Raw genomic sequence first — 17,203 nt, 5'->3', positions numbered from 1 at the left:
CTGTATGCAGGGGTATTTGAAGTCACAAGAGTGAATGTGATTGTTTAAGGAAGGAAGAAATAGTAGAGAGAAAAGAAGAAGACTAATGTTGCAAAATGCCCACAATGAGAGGCCTGGACAAGGAAGAAGAGCCAATAATGATGAGAGAGTAGGAGTAATCTGAGACACTTGAAAAAAGGGTACCAGGACAGTGCAGTGTCCCAGCAACCAAATAAAGAAAGAATTCCAAGAGGGAGGGAGTAGACAACAGTGTTAAATGCTGCAGAAGGGTCAGGGATAAAGGTGACTGAGAAAAAGTCACTGGATTTGAAAGTTACTGGGGAACATGAAGAGAGCAGTTTTAGCAGAGTGATGAAACCTAGATTACAAGGAGTTAAGAAGGGAGTCTTAGACAACTGCTTCTGGGCACTGAGACTAAAAATTGAAAAGCTGGTGCATTTCTGCTTTGGTAGAGTATATTTCCTTATTAGAAAGTTCCTCATGCCAGTGAAATTACAGGTCTAGTCCCCAGATCCCCAACCTCCCAAAGAGTATGTGGGTGGTGATAAAAGGGAGGCAATGAGTGTGGGCTATTCCTTCAACAAATCTGAAAATGAAGGGAAAGAGAGTCAAGGGAATTTAAGCACAGGGTAAAGCAAAGGGGTTTTTGGTTTTTGTTATCAATGTTTTCTTGGATGGAGAGACCAGAATATTTTTGTAGTCAGAGGTGAATGAAGAAAGAGGAATTAAAGATGCAAGGGAGAGGAAAATTGATAGCAAGAAGTAGGAGAAGATGGGATCAAAATCATAGGATTTGTCTGGGAAAGGAGAAGGTTTTTTTAAAAAATTTTTCTCAGGGCTTTGGGAGAAGGATGGTAGAATGCATGGATACATCTTGAGGTAGAGACAAAGAGAATTAAATGAGGATATACTGCAGGTTTTATCTTCTAAATAAAGTAAGAGGATTGGGTGTGTGTATGTGTGTGTGTGTGTGTGTGTGTGTGTGTGTGTGTGTGTGCGCGCGTGCATGTGTGTGTGTGTGTGTAAACTTAAGGAATGGAGATGCATCAAATTAAACATGATTTTAAAATAAAAAAGCATATCTTTGTTAGAAATGCAATTAACATTACATACAGTAATGTTATTTCTGTTTAGTAGATCACCAAGTAGATAGTGCTGTGGGCAGTTTCTCTATCTCTGTTCCTGGCAAACAGAGGTTTTCACAGAGAACTATGACCATCTATGGTCTCTATTTACACTTTTTGGTCACTCACTGATATCATCCTACTTCTGTAATCCAGCATGGTTTTTTTAAAGAGCCATTTATATTGAAAGCATGCTATGGACCAAATTAGTAACAGAGACTGACATTCTACATGGGGAAAAAAAAACATTCTTGGGTAGAAACTATTTCTAAATAGTTTAATCAGCAAGGTGAAGGAGTAAATGCATGCTTGTCAAAAATAGTTTCCTAATATTTTTCACCCATCAGAGTCAAAGCAACACATGCAGAACTAAAGTTATGTCTACACCATGTGGTTCTCTATATTTTCTCTGTTCAAAACATGTGTCTGAGCAGAGAAAGTGTAAGGAAGCTGCCTCCCAAGCTGTGCAGAGTTCAGAGGGTGTAGCATATGTTGGCAGAAAAAATGGGAGTGTCCTAACTAAGCAAATCCAGGTGGGACTTGCTCAGGGGTATGCTGGTAGATGTTTAATAATGGGCCTTCAGGGGTGGGCAGAGAGGAATAAGCCTGACACACTTTTAAGTTTAATTATTATTAACATTTGCTAACATTTTCTCCGACGCTTTCTTAAGTCTGGACAACCAATGAAACAATGAATCAAGCTCTGATCTGTAGCACTGGCTGATTTTTGAGGTATAAAATTGAACAAATGTGGACCAGTTCAAGCAAGCTCTAGCACCCTTGTGGTGCTTATTCCTTTCTGCCACTCACACAAATATAGAGCCCTAATTCCAACTGGTCTAAAGAGCTTTAACTTGAGTGTTTTTGAATGGGGGTTCTACAGCGGTTAATCTATGCTAAATAAATATTACAAATTGACACTGACATAATAGTAGCTTGAAATCCACTTGAATTATTGTTACCTGAAGGATGTTATCCATATTCTCTCCAAAACAAATGGAAAAAAAAAAAGAGCACATATGGCTTTGGGTCCCCATGAAAGTGTTGCATATCCACGAGAGATCTGCTAGTGCTGGATTTAGAAGTCTGAGTGAGCTGAAATATGTGCAAAATCACACATACCTATTAAATATGCTTCAGATGCTGCTTGCATATGTTAGTTATTTTGCTAACTTCATGGATTCAATTGCTCTCTGGAGGTGGGCCCTACAGAAATGCTAGATAGAGAATCAGCAGCTTATTGATTCCTCATCTCTGCATTGATTTGACATGACTCGAAGCAAATGGTCCTATGTGCTCTAAAAATGGGGCTATCCTTTGGACTGAGAAATGGAGGAACTGTTGTAAGATAATAATAATTCGAATTGCTAGAGTAGAATATAAATCCCCAGTCTCATAAAATGACTAGAGACAGATGAATTTGTTGGGCTAACTCCATATGCTTGAGGTCAAACAAAAGTATAAATAAATTAATTCTTTCCATGCCTCTATTCCAATGGTCTGTTCACACTTTGTCCCTATTACCATTTAATCCACTAAGTTTTTATTACCCTGGGTCTATAGTAATTTAGTGAAGTAATCATTTGGCCAGAAGGTTACTCTTAACCCCTGAAATTGCCTCTCATTCTCCATTTTGTTGCCATACATATACAGCAGGGGCAGAAATCAAAGCTGAGTGCTTAATACTTTAATTCTCATCTTTGGCTGGCTAGTAGCAAGGATTCACTTTTTTTCTTTTCATGATTAAATTAACTGCTTCTGTAATGAACAACTACTCTAAAACTATGGCCAGTTCAGGGTCCACATTCCCCAGCAGACAGTCACCACTACAATAATGCCTAAATTTCATTTCTTATTAAGTTTGTTTGAAAAATATTCCACAACTGGAAATATGGATTTTAATCGTTAGCCCAAAAATAATTTTGAGTGCAGGTTTGTACAGATTATTTTCTATTTGCTACATAGTTTTAGACAATTTGTTTTAATTAACTGAGATAATTGAGTAGTTCTCTAACAAACCAACAAACCAACCAAAACTAGTACCCCTACAAATTGGAGAAGTTTATAATTTATTGAATTTGGTTCATTTTTTCTTGCTTTCTTTTCTTTCTTTTTAAAAAAAATCTATCCAGGTAGATTTGCCACTATTTAAACACTATATGGAAGGAAAACATCCATGCTGTTTAATACATTTCTAAGTAGGATTAAATCTTTGGTAACTCTAATGCAGAATTGCTCAAGCACGTATTATGTGAAAGGTCTATGTCAGACTTGTAAATTTCAGCACAAATATAAAAGAAATGGGATTTAAAATACTTCATGCTTCTTAGTCAACAGGTGAAAATGGGGAGACATTCAACACAACAGATGGCAAAGTTGTATCACCTTCTTAATTAAAAAAACTGAGTTATTTTAATCTCTTTTGTACAAATAAAGATCATAACATTTAATTTTTTTGACCCAAATTCATCTATCTGATTTGAGGAAAATGAGTTCATCTTTTAGTTACTAAGTTATTTTAACAAAACATTAATGAATCACAATGTTCCAGTTATCCTAGTTAAATTTTCAGACTGACAGTTAACCTTGTAAACCCCATGGCCTTCTGGTTGACATGTGGCTGACAAGATAAATGCTTTGGTAAGTCTAGATTTATGGCTATAATTTAATATTTCCTTTACGATTGAAAAAATCTTATAGTGTCTTAAGACTATCATTCTCTGCTAGATGTTGATCTAAATTTAAGGAATGTAGGTGATTATACTATATTTGTACTAATTACCTCACATGGAATGAGAAAGCAGCTGGGTGGCAGAATAGATTGAGTGCTGGACCTGCAGTCAAGAAGACCCAAGTCAAATTATGTCTTGGATACTTGCCAGTTGTATGACTCTGGCCACGTAACCTAAACTAACTCAGTCTTAATTTCCTCATCTAAATGAATATAATAGTACCTACTCTGTAGTGCTGTTTTAAGGATCAAGTGAGATGATATATGTGAAATACTTTAAGCCTTTAAGATATAGATATATACATGTAAATATTAATAACAATTATTATTACTATTACATGACCAGAAAATGCCCTGCTATCAGCTTGTTTATTGGTCATTCTTTCTTAACAAAAGCAAACTTAAAAAAAATTTTTGGATTAATAGTTGCATTTCATTGGGCTTTTGGAATCATTATCATTATTATCATCCACAACTGGAGTTCTACTCTGATGCTTGATTGTGTCATGGAGGTGACAACAGATGGCAAAGTTGTATCACCTTCTTAATTAAAAAACTGAGTTATTTTAATCTCTTTTGTACAAATAAAGATCATAACATTTAATTTTTTTGAATAATCTGATTTGAGGAAAATGAACATCTTTTAGTTACTAAGTTATTTTAACAAAACATTAATGAATCACATTCAAGTTTATGTTGGTAAAGTACAAGTTCTGACAGATGCTACAAAGCTGGAAAGACCTCTTGGAAGGGGAGGGCTATAATAGATTCAGGCACTAAGGGCAAATCTTCAGCATTGTTTGAAGCAGGAGGCTATGGTTCAAGTTCTAGATTTGCCACTGACTACCTGTTTGGGAAGCTAGGTGGCTCAGTGGATAGAATGCTGGGCCTGGAGTCAGGAAGACTCATCTTCCTGAGTTCAAATCTAGCCTCACTTACTAGCTGTGTGATCCTGGGCAAGTCACGTAAGCCTGTTTGCCTCCATTTCCTCATATTTGTGACCCCAAATGGAATCACAAAGAGTTGGACACAACTAAAAACTACATGGATGTGATCATAACCAGTCAGTTACAAGCTCTCTAGGCATGAGCATCCTCATCAGTAAAATAAGGGATTTGGACTCGATCACCTCTTTAAGGTCTCTTCCAAATCTATCTTTTTTTTTTTTTACCACTTTCTTTCCCCTTTCTTTGGGCTAGGCAATGGGGTTAAGTGATTTGCCCAGGGTCACACAGCTAGTAAGTGTTATGTGTCTGAGGCCGGATTTGAACGCAGGTACTCCTGACTCCAGGGCCTGTGCTCTATCCACTGCACCGCCTAGCTGCCCCCCAAATCTAAGTGTTTAATCTATTCTCAATCTTATAATTCTTTCCTTGTCCTTAACCTATGTCTTCAAAGAGCTGGGTATGATGCTTTTCAACATAAGGAACTTTAAGAGCACACATTTTGTAGCTGCAATGACACCAACATCTGGTTTGATTGAAGGCTCGAATGAATAGAATGAGAGAGGCACAGCGATATAAGAACAATACATTTGTAGTTAGCAGACACAAGTCCAATTTGATCTTTGCCACTTACTAGGTCAAGTCCTTCCCCTCCCCTCCAGATTCAGTTTCCTCATTTGTAAAGTGAGAATGTTGGATGATTTCCATTTCTATGTTCTCCAAATCACTGAAATGATAAACTATCTCACATTATACCGACATAATTGGAATAAATTGTACCTATCTCACTCCCCACAGAAGAGATTCCAATCCTTGTCTTCCCTCCTTATCCCTCCCACACCTCTCCCCCTACTCAGGTGAGGACCTCAGCTCCTTACTTTGCTAGAAAATTAAGGCCATTTTGTGTGAGCTTCCTCTTTTCCCATTCACTTTATTTTAACCTCCCTTTGACATCATTCCCCATTCTTGGATCTTTTTTCTTAAGTCTTTGACAATGAGGTAGCACTTCTTTCCAAAGTCATTCACTCTACTTGCAGATTTGATTCCGCTCTATCTTGCTTTCTTAGCACAAGGTCACATCCATCATCCTCACACCTCATTGAATCTCCAACCCCTCCCTGCCTTCTGGCTCCTTACCTATTGTCTTTAAAAACCACACCTTTATTCTTGAAAAAAACCTTTTACCATGCTCTCAAGCCATCATCTTTTATTTTTCTTCTCTGCTTCAGCCGAATTTCTAGAAAATCTTGTCTTTACAGACTGCTATAATTTCTTCTCCTTTCAGTCATTCCTCACTTCTTTATAATTAACTGAAACTATGCTCTCTAAAGTTAGCAATGATAACTCAATTGCCAAACTGGATGGTCTTTTCTCAGTTCTAATCTTTTTTTTGGCTCTCTGCTGCATTTGATACCCACTCCTTTTGGATACTCTTTATTTCCTGTTTTTTTGTGGCCTTGTTCTCTCTTGAGGCAGCTGGGTGGCACAGAGGATAAGAACAGTGGACCTGGAGTCAGGAAGACAAGTTCAAATTTGGCCTCAGGCTATCTGACTCTAGAAAGTCACCTTAAGTTAACCTGTTTGCCTCAATTTCTTCCATTATAAAATAAGGATAATAATAACTTTACCTCCTCCCTGGGTTGTTGTAAGAATCAAATAAGATGATACTTGTAAAGCACTTAGTATGATACCCAGTACATAGTAGGAGCTTAATAAAAACTTACTTCATTCCTTCTTAGTTCTCTTCATGTATGTTTGACTGATTGTTCTTTTTCTCCTTTGCCGACTCACCTTCCATATATCACACCCAGGTTCTGTTCGGGGCCCTCTTTTCTTCTCTTTACACTTTCAGATTATATGAGTTTAACTCATGACTCACCAGTTGCCTCCTGGACATTTTAAACTAAATGTCTCACAGACATCTCAAGCTCAACATGTCCAAAATTGATCGCATGCTTTTTCCTCCCACGTCATTCCTTCTTCCAAGATTCCCAATTTCTTTCAAAGATACCACTATTGTTTAGTCTCTCAGGTTTGTAAATTTGGAATTATCTTCAATTCTTCAAAATCCCTCATACCACATGACCAATCAGGTACTACATTCAATCACCAAGCATTTAAAAATGCATACTGTATCTCAGGCACTGCATTAGAAAGGAATACAAACAGAAAAAAAGGAAAAACCATTCCCATCATTAATTTTAGTTGAATTGATCAGCTGTGGTTTGTCTATAAGGAGCTTCAAGTAGAAAAGACAAGGAATTATCAGATTGAGCAGTATGGGTGAATTATTTTGACTGAAAATCAAGGTTAGAGTTATTCTTCTGAGCACCTTCTTGTGCTATGTTGATTTATTCTTGCCTTCAATGACTCCATTAGAATGAGTGTGAAGTGATATGAATACTTCATTTGCCTAGATAGTATTCATCATGTTAGCTTAACAAATCCCTTATTTACTTTTCATTACCTGTGAAGAGGAAATACCTTCTTATTCATTCAGTTATTCCATAAATAATTATTGAGCACTCTATGATGTACTCTACTAGGTGCTATAGGAGAAAGAGGAATGAGATACAGTCTTGCCCTCAAATAGCTTATTATCTAGTAAGAACTTAAGAAATTATAATATAAGACTTAAATATAATGAGTGCCATAAGAAAGTTAAAGACAAAGTGGAGTTTCAGAAATCTAAGCACAGAGCAATAACATCTGGAAGGAGTTTCAGGAAAGCCTTGATGAAGGAGGTGAAATTTGAGCTAAGCCTTGAAAGATTAGGATTTCAGAGATAGAAAATAAAGAAGGTTATTTCGGGAAAAGAAAGGATCTGAAATAGAGGCAGGGATTCAATGGATACATTTGGTGTAATGGCAAGCCATTCAAGGACAGCTAGATGGCTCAGTGGATAGAAGGGCCTGAAGTCAGGAAGATTCATCTTCCTGAGTTCAAATCTGGTCTGGGACACTTATTAGCTGTGTGACCCTGAGAAAGTCACTTAACCATGTTAGCCTCAGTTCTTTGTCTATAAAAATGAGCTAGAGAAGGAAATGGTAAACAACTACAACATCTTTTCCAAGAAAACCCCAAATGGGGTCACAAAAAGTTGGATATGACTGAAATGATTCAACAATAACAAATCATTCATTGGCTATAGCACAGGGTATGTCTTGGGGGGGAAGACTGGGAAATGAGGTTGGAAAGTTAGATTGGGAGCACAGTATGGAGGATCTGGAATGCCAAGCTAAAAAGACTCAGTCTATCAGACTGTCAAACAAACAATTATTTTATGCCTACTCTGTGCTGGGTAATCTGCATACAAAAGACAAGAAGAGTGCACATATCTCTGTCCATATGTGCACAAAGAAGATAAATGAAAATATTTATTAGGCATGGTATTGGGAACCTGGGTGACTGGAGAGATGGTGGTATACCCAACAGAAACAAAGAAGTTAGGATGAAGAGTGGGTTTGGGGAAAACAAAAATGAGTTCTCTTTTGGATCTATGGATTTTGAGATATTTATAGAGCTCACCAGCTAGATTTCATTTGGTAGGAAATCTTTAAATGGCTACTGACAGTCTTTGAGCAGGGAAGTGACATGATCCAGTGGATTTTAGGATGATGATTCTGGCAATCAGTGTACAAGGAGTATTTCAGAATAGAAGTGAAAAGTTCAGTTAGAAGACAGTAGTCTGGGTAAGAGGTTGGGGCACTGGGAATGGAAAACAGGTTGTTGTCAATTGATTGGATGTCTGAGGTAGAGGAAAGAGTCAAAAATGGTGGTTAAATTTCAAGCTCAGGTGATTGGGAGAATGGCAGTGTGATTAGCAGAAATAATGAAGTCAAGGAAAAGACATTAATGGGAAGAAAGATGAGGGGAGGGAAGGAATAACTCTGAGTTCAATTCTGAACATGTTGAATTTGACTGATGTACCAGTGGAATATTCAGGCAACAATATCAAGCCAAGAGGTGGAAATGTGGGATTAGAATTCAGGAAAAATAGTTTTTTTTTTTTATTAATTTGTACCTTTTATTAGACTGTTTCTGATGTTTCTCAAGGATTCTATGCTACATTTCTGGACTTCTATCTCTCTTAGAATCATGACCTAAAAGAATCATTATCACCACCAAGTCTGAAGTGTCATAGGCTTTTAATCTTTGGGTTGTAAAGTTTTGTGGGTTTTTTATTCACAGGAAAAAAAGCCCCATGAAATTATACAGCTTTATCTAAAGGTACTACCCCCATAACTACCCTTATCATTTACACAGTGTTCTACTAAATGATTTATAGGGTTTTAATATTTTGTTGTTTTGTGCTTATTGGTCATTCATTTTTGGTTTTCTTGGCAAAATTATTTTGATCAAATATTTTGATATTGGGATAAGTAAAATCAGAGTTTGGATTCATAAAAATGGTAATGACCATGATTAATTGTGGTTTGAAACTGAGTAGAAACATCATTTACTGTATCTGCTTCCTTCTGGGAGGTTGCACCTTACTCTTAATTCTTTCATTTTAAGTTATAAAAGATTGCCTTTGACATATAAAAAGCAGAATTCTGGATTCAGAAGTAGAGGCTCTAAGTCAGTATTGAAAGAATTAATGTATGAAGAAAACAATACCTGGATTGGGGAGTGACTTTGTGACCCAAGCAAGTGTGTCTGAGCTATGCATTTTAAGTGCGTGTCAGCTGTGGGTGCAATAACCCATCGTATTGTGAAATTTACCTAACAAAAATTACCCCAAACTCAGTAATATGTTCTCTGTTTCTTTTTGACCTTCTGTTGTTGCTTATTTGAAGATCCTGGCAACTGTCACTGATGGAATATTCATGAGGCAGCAGTCATTCCAAGACTTTAAAATGTTAGATTCTGCCACTTTTTCATAGATGGCTGTAGAAGTAGGATTTTATTTAAATAGATGTCATTTAAAAAAAAACACATCTTGCATCTGTGAATCTGTAACAATTGTGGTTGTACTGTGAATACTATTTCTCATGACTGTTGAAAGCTATTTGCCCTCTTACCCTAGATATTCCCTACAAAGAATTATCCCTCTTGCTCTTCTCTGACCCGCCTCGAATGCCGTAGTGCTCATACACATATACAAAGAAATAGCTTGGAAGTTTGTTAACCTGGCTAGCTTTTGATCCTAGAAAGTAGAAACATACTCTTTTATCAAAGATAATTAGTTAAAAAAAACATGAAACATTTTGCCTGAGCTTAATACAGCTCTATCAAGCTGGCAGGAGGACTTAATAACTGGGTCCTAAATGAGAATGCCTGGGAATAAATAAATCAAAACAAGATAACATTTTGTGGACTATCCTTTGGCATTAAAAAAAAGCTTTCAGACAGAAAGAACATGGTAAATACACACCACCTGTATCTTCTAATTCTATACAGTTTATGAGATTTAAGCAAATACCAGCAAGAGTTTTAATTTGGGTCTCCCAATAGCTACACAGGATTTTTATGAGTATAATAGTTTTATGTTCAAGTGGGATTCTGCTGAATTAAACTCATTGTTAAACAAATCATTCAAGCTCTCGCTGGAATTTCAATTTGCACCTTTATAAAAGATTAGCAGTGTTTCAATGTTTTAAGGTTTGATTATTAATATACACCTTTAAAAAGGATGGATCTCACCTCTGAGTGGTTGTTTTCTTTTATCTTTACTTAGGCAGAATGACTATACGTTTTAGTCCCAATAGGTTATAATTAACTCCAGTAATGTTGCTGCTAATGCATTCAAGTTCAAAGCAAAAATGTTGTACAGAAATTCTCTGTTCCCTGGAAAGCAAATTGAAGCTGTCTCTAATGGTGAGGCATTTGTGACCAGTGCCAAGACACCTGGCCAAAAACAAAAACAAACAAACAAACAAAAAACACAACACATGAGGGGATGACAGTTTTGGAGCAGGAAAAAAGGATCATGGACTCAGAACCTGAAAGGACTTTAGAGGTCATCTTGTCCAACCCTCTCATTTTGTAGATGAAGGAACTGAGGCACTGAGAGGTTAAGTGACTTGTCCATAGTCTTAAATTATTTAATTTACTGTATTTATATCCTTAGCATCCAGCACAGTACTTGACACACTGTAGATGCTTAATAAATGCTGGTTGATGACTACCTGATAGCAAGTCAGGATTTGAATGCAAGTCCTGTGACTCCTCACATAGCTTTTGTTCTATCACACAGTGCTCCAGAAGAACTGACTTTGAGACAAATGGGATATGAGTTTGGGCTCATAAAAATGATGTTGACCATAATCAATTGTGGTTTAAAATGAGGTAGACACATCATTTCCTTTATCTGCTTCCTTTTGGGAGGTGGCACCTTAGTTTTAATTCTTTCACGTTATACTTCCTTTACATCCTTGCAATCAATTTGAAGTGTTGAAGCTGCTTCTAGACTTGGGAGAACAAAACTTTACTGAAGCTCACTCTTCAGCAAAGACAATATGAAGTGATATGGCAGTATACCCAGAGTTGTCAGGGTACGGGGCAGAAATCCTGTGTTTTTTTGGTGAAGTGCTAAGGGTTTGGCAAGTGCATCAGTTAAGACCACAGCAGCTTGAACCTTGGACATCATAGGTTATGTTTCTCAGTTTGTCTGCCTTCACAAAATTACAAGTGAGTAAAATGTGTTGAGACTGGATAGAAATTTTAAAAATCCTGCAGATTAATGTGTAGAAGCATTACTAGAGAGCCAAAACAGAGCTATCCAACAGATCAAGTGAAGTGGAGTGTCAAGGCTGTTATTTGGATAATTCAGGCAAGAAATAAATGGCTACTCATGAAAAAAAAAAGATAGAGGTTTGACCTGAAGGCTCAAGAACTGCCTGCCTCTACATCGACCCAATTCAATAGATACTTGCTCATTTATTTACTTACTTTGCTTGTAAAGAAAGACAGGGACAATTATGCCACGAAGCTCTTGTAAATTTATTCCTAGGACTATCCATATGGGTAATAATTTTATATGAAATGCTTTGCCTTTAAGTAGAAGTGATCAGGAACACCCCTCTCATTTTACTTTCCCCCTCACTGGCCAACTTGCCCTTGTCTTGCCTTGAATTGAATAGTTATTTATGGACAAAGAAGTCTCCACTGCTCACCTAATGAAATGAGTATTGGGCCATCAGACCTACTCATCCAAGAGCAGATTATGTTATCATAAAAATGAATCGTATACCAAGCAACTAGAAGCAATCTCTTAGGCAAAATAGCTATTAAAACATAATCCCTGTCATTTAAGTGGTACAATTACTATCAGTACCTGAGAGTATGAATGCTTAAGATTGTATATCCCACAGAGTATAATAAATATGGTACATATGATATTGTAGAAATCTACCCATTTGACAGTAGAGAAGAGTAAGCTAATTATATTTCCTCTGATGGGGAGAAGACATGAAGCAAGCTAATATCAAAAGCAAAACCAAGCATATGAATTTCCCTTTTAATAGTTTTTTTGCTTGGGGCATTTTTTCACCGGGCTTTCTTAAATTATTTTTTGTTTACTGTTTCTGTCTACCTAAGCAGTAGATTTGATTTACTTTAAATTGCAAAAATGTTCATAAAACGTAACAATTTCAAATATGTACATTTAGCAGCAGCTGACACCATCTATTCATGTCATCTGAACGTAGTTCTTAGGGCAAAGAAACCTGCAAGTCAATAATATATAGACCATAATTTAACAGCTGCAGCTAAAGGAAAGTCTAGAGATGACAGTGAAATATACATATTTCCTCAATTTGGTTATAAGCTGACATTGAAGATGTTTACAGAGACAGAGAGAGAGGGAGAATGTATTGGGACTCTAACAGTCAATGAAACTAATATTTCCATGGAATTTGTATAGGAGGAAAAAATTCTTATTTTTTGCTTGCTTTCCAATGACAACAGAATGTTTCTATTTTTCACATAATGAGGAAGAGTACACTATTTTATCCTTACACTTTTAGGCCCAGAGTCTGAGTTTTAGCCCTATCTAATGCCATTCTTAATTAGAAACCAGTAATGGCACAGCTTATCGAATATTTTATTTCTTCCTTCAAAAATCCACATAGGATTGTTTGGTGACTTTACTTTGAAGAAAATGTCTTTTATTACTTATTTTAGTACAACACATTAAAATCAAATATCTCCTGTAGCAAAACGATTCAAGTCCCTGGAACTCAAATAATTTTCTAATAAAAAATGCATGAGACAAATAAATGCACTTTATGTTCCACAAGAAAAGGCAGTTTCAACAGGCTAATGCTCAGAGAAAATTCATTTTATCAACCAGCCATTTCATTCTTTGGTGCTGTTACAAGCGCCTTCCAGTTGCTAGGCAACCATAATTCATAGTACCTTTTAATGGATACTCTGCTACTGCTGAGAACATTAAGGTGAAGAGAATAAATGCCTTGGGTGAATCTTGAAATCTTTCATTATGCATGTCATTCTATTTCTGTAATGCTATAATGCTGAAATGTTTCTGTGGCAGGAAACTGAGTTGGGGTAATTGCATATTCCACTCATATATGTTTTGTAAGCAGAGCAGCACGTACTTGTCTAAAATGAGTTATTTCAAACATGATTGAAATTGGACTTTTCTACTTCTAAAGGTAGTAAATAAATCTAAAGGAAAGAAAGAATAGGTTTAGAGTAAAATGTCTTGAAATTTCTAGTAAGAATGACAAAATTCTACAGCACAAATCAAAAGTAATCAAGCAGTTTTCAGTCTGATTAGAGAGGTATATATATCAATACGTAGTATATGCAACTTAAAATGTAAAAATACATCAAAGGCTTCAATCCATTAGCTATAAAGGAAATCTCTTAAAACAACCCAGATGAGCTTTGTGGACTAGTTTATGGATGCTAGAAATACTTATGTGAGCCATTCAAATGTATCCAAGTTTTTTACTGAATCTGAATGATTGGTTTGTCTGTGGTATATTTTCACTTCACTGTGAATTGGAAAAGGTAAGGTATATTAACTTACTATTCTGATTATTTGAATTACAAAGAAATTTACTTATTCCTAAAGAGTATTTTCAAAGAAAATAAGGATGATGTATATTAATTATAGTCCTTTAAGAAAACTCCTTGGCCTTTGCCTCAGTACCATTATCTTTAAAATTTCTGTTTTCTGCTTTGCAGGGTATGTGGTTTCTGCAAATGATAAAGGAGAAACCATCTACTGACAATACATTTAAATTGTCCCTGATGGCTTTTACTTGCTGGGTGACATCAAGTTCAGGATTGAAACAAGATTTATGGTTCTAGCAATATGACATGGAAATGTAAAGATGGAGAGTGAAAAAATGCAATTCTCTGTCTAAATGAGGGCATAAAACCCACCAAATCTGGACATTTCCAAATATGGGGATATTCAGACAATATCTGGAAAAGTAAGCATTGCCTGAATTTGTGACTTATCTCATGGTATTTTGGAGTTGTGAATACTCAACCTATCTATTCTGGGGGAAAGTAGATGAGATGAAAACACTGATGAGTCATTAGAACTGGAATATTACTTTTGATTATTCACTGGGGACTTGGATTATAAAATTTATTTATTTTGAAATAACAGGGTGAATTATTGTCCATAATTCAGTGTAAAAAGTGATACTTTGGTCTCTGGCCACCCCATGTTTTTTGTTGTGCTGAAATACCTATATTGATTGTTTGGAAACCCTGTCCTATCATGAACATCTATGAATTCTAGATCAGGTCCCTTAGGATGATTTTAACTAGTCCAGTGTTCTGTCATCCTTGTTATTACAAAGCATTTGAATGACTTTGTATCTCCCTGTGCTATCATAGCCAACTGGCTGGGTGAATGCTCACCGTGTGGCAAAAACATGGAAGATGAGGAAGAAGGCCACTGGTCTAGAAAACAGCACTATTGGAAAGTTTTAAAATCTACTCTTGAATGAAGCTTTAAGTTTTATCAAAGGCCTCACCTTACCAGATGAAATAGATTATTGAAATTAGAAATTAAGAAAAGTTAGAGCTGAATCAGTAAGATTAGGGACTCTAAGGAATACGTCCAATTCTGAAGAATTGGCTTTGAATCCAGTACTAAACAAATGTCTCAGCATGAGTATTAAGGGAATTTGTAAATTCCATTACAAATGGGTATTGGACTCCATTGTTTTAGATTAGCTGTTAAATTGAGGGTCCTGATCATGTGCCATCATTAAAGGTCCCTTGGTAAATGTCCTTCTTGCAAGAAGAGACATGTTAGTCAAAGGGTCCTGGCCAAATTCCAACTGTGTAATTGCATCCTATCTAAATTCTCCATGTAGTTTCAACTAGGGAAGTGATCTTTTATTTTTTTTTTAAATCGCTAGTACAAAATTCAGATGCAGTATATTGTTACACTGTTCAACAACTGACATCTTTTACCTGATTTAAATATAAAGGTAAACTTTCTATCAACCCCCTCCCCCGTACTTGTGTTATTTTTCAAAGTTTAATAAAGTATTACTACTGATCATTTTCTAATGCTTGCCAATATTTCTAGTTCTAAGAATCTTTTTTTATTTTGTACCTGTAAGGTGGAATATAAAATAATTAGAGGATTATTGAACGTTAAGACTGTAAAGAACTTTAGAGATCACCTAGTCTATTAGGTTCTTAACCTTTTTGTGTGTGTCATTGACCTATCACTTTGAAAACCTGGTAAAGTCTATGGACCCTTTCTCAGAATAATGTTTTTAAATAAGTGAGAGAAATGCTAAATTTCAGCTAGAAATAAGTGAAAATAAAGATGTAATGTTTTTCCCATTCAAGTTTATGGAATGTAGTAGAGGCTTGGCTGGCATCCTGTTCAAGATCAATGTTATGACAAAATGAGGCATTCATAGGTCATTGGACAATTAACAAAATTTTAAAAAGGTTTACTTACCCTTAAAATAGAGACTATTTAAGAATGATACCGTACTTAGTTTCCCTCATATGGAAAAGCATTTGGTCAACAGGTGTGGTGATCTGATTGGACCTCTGCCAAGTCTGAAAGCCCTAACCCCATGTGGGTGGGTCTTTTTATGCCCTTAGGTAACCAGGAAGTCAAATCAACATGGTCATATACTACCAGGAGGCTGCATCAATCGAGGGTAAGTTCAGCTTTACTCTATCTTTAGGCCAATCAACTACCATCTTTGTTACCTTTTAGGAAAAAACTAGCCTAATTCATATTGCAGGTGGTAGAGGGAAACCCTAGTAGATACTGGCCCTACCAGAGACTCCTTGAAATCTGTCTATAGACACCCCCTCCCCATCAACAACCTGTAATCTAGTCTAACCTTCTCAATTTCCAGAGAAGATGTTAAGAATCTAGTTAAGAGAAATAACTAATATTTAAAAAAAACACAACTAAATATTGAGTCAAAAGACCTGACTCTATAGCTTACTAACTGTATAACCCTAGGAGAGCTACTCAAATCCTTTGGGGCGCTGGGTCCTCATCTAAAAAAAAGGATGATAATATATGACCTATATATCTCAAAGATTTGTTATAAGAATCATTTACCAATTGTAATATAGCCCACTTGTCTATCCATTGTTCTTTGTCTATCACGCCTACCCAAGTCACATTTACTAAGGGACTAACTCAATGACCTGCACAACCCATTGTATGTTATAATTTGGCCATAAATAGTTTTGACTGACTTACTGACTGACCAGTATGTACTTTTTAAGTCACTTTATTTTTTGGGTTTTTTTTTTGGTTGGGCAATGGGGGTTAAGTGACTTGCCCAGAGTCACACAGCTAGTAAGTGTTATGTGTGCGAGGCCAAATTTGAACTCAGGTCCTCCTGAATCCAGGGCCAGTGCTCTATCCACTGCACCACCTACTGCCCCCTAAGTCACTTTCTTTTGCCAAGGTCACTGCTTACTGAGTCACTTCCCTTCAAATGACTATGAATTTCACTGAGGAGCTTTTGTACTGTTTCAGGGTTTAATTAAATTAGTACAATATCAATTTACAGAATAAAACACAAAGTTCTCAACCTGGTATTTTAAAGTCATCCACGATCCAGTTCCAACCTGCATTCCCAGCCCTATTTTGCTTTATTCCCTTTCAAACACTATTACCTTTTAGCCAAGGTGAGCCATTGGTTGTTGCCTGAACTTGACAAGCCATCTGCTGCCTCCATAGTCAGGCATGCCATCTGCTATAAGATCATTCTCTCATGTCTGGAATGTACTTCCTCTTGACCTCTTCAATGGAGTCTTTAGCTTTCCTTAAGGACCAGGTTAGGTGATATCAACTCAATGAAGCCTTCCCTGATAGTATTCTCTCTTCTCAAATTTACTTATCTGTTACATATCTCCCAGTAGAATCTAGGTTCCTTGAGGGCAGGGACTTTGGGTTTTGTTTTTATATCCCTCCAAAAACC

The 17,203-nt window shown here is 36.4% G+C and overlaps 1 protein-coding gene and 1 long non-coding RNA gene across 5 annotated transcripts in view; one reads left to right on the top strand and one right to left on the bottom strand.

Annotated features, from left to right (window-relative positions):
- TOX (thymocyte selection associated high mobility group box) overlaps positions 1 to 17,203 on the bottom strand; it is a 370,938-nt gene that overhangs the window by 118,439 nt on the left and 235,296 nt on the right. The window lies entirely within an intron of this gene.
- Positions 3,711 to 17,203, top strand: part of LOC110221364 (uncharacterized) — a 117,889-nt gene continuing 104,396 nt past the window's right edge. The window contains exons 1-2 of the long non-coding RNA XR_002328099.2: positions 3,711 to 3,764; positions 15,858 to 15,916. This is a non-coding gene — a long non-coding RNA (uncharacterized LOC110221364). The remainder of the gene's footprint in view (positions 3,765 to 15,857; positions 15,917 to 17,203) is intronic.

The sequence above is a fragment of the Phascolarctos cinereus genome, unplaced genomic scaffold (genome assembly GCF_003287225.1).
Source record: "Phascolarctos cinereus isolate Bilbo 61053 unplaced genomic scaffold, phaCin_HiC Scaffold_4;HRSCAF=312, whole genome shotgun sequence".
Taxonomy (NCBI): Eukaryota; Metazoa; Chordata; class Mammalia; order Diprotodontia; family Phascolarctidae; genus Phascolarctos; species Phascolarctos cinereus.
The sequence above is the reverse complement of the archived record's forward strand: the minus strand, read 5'-3'. Positions and strand labels throughout refer to the sequence as shown.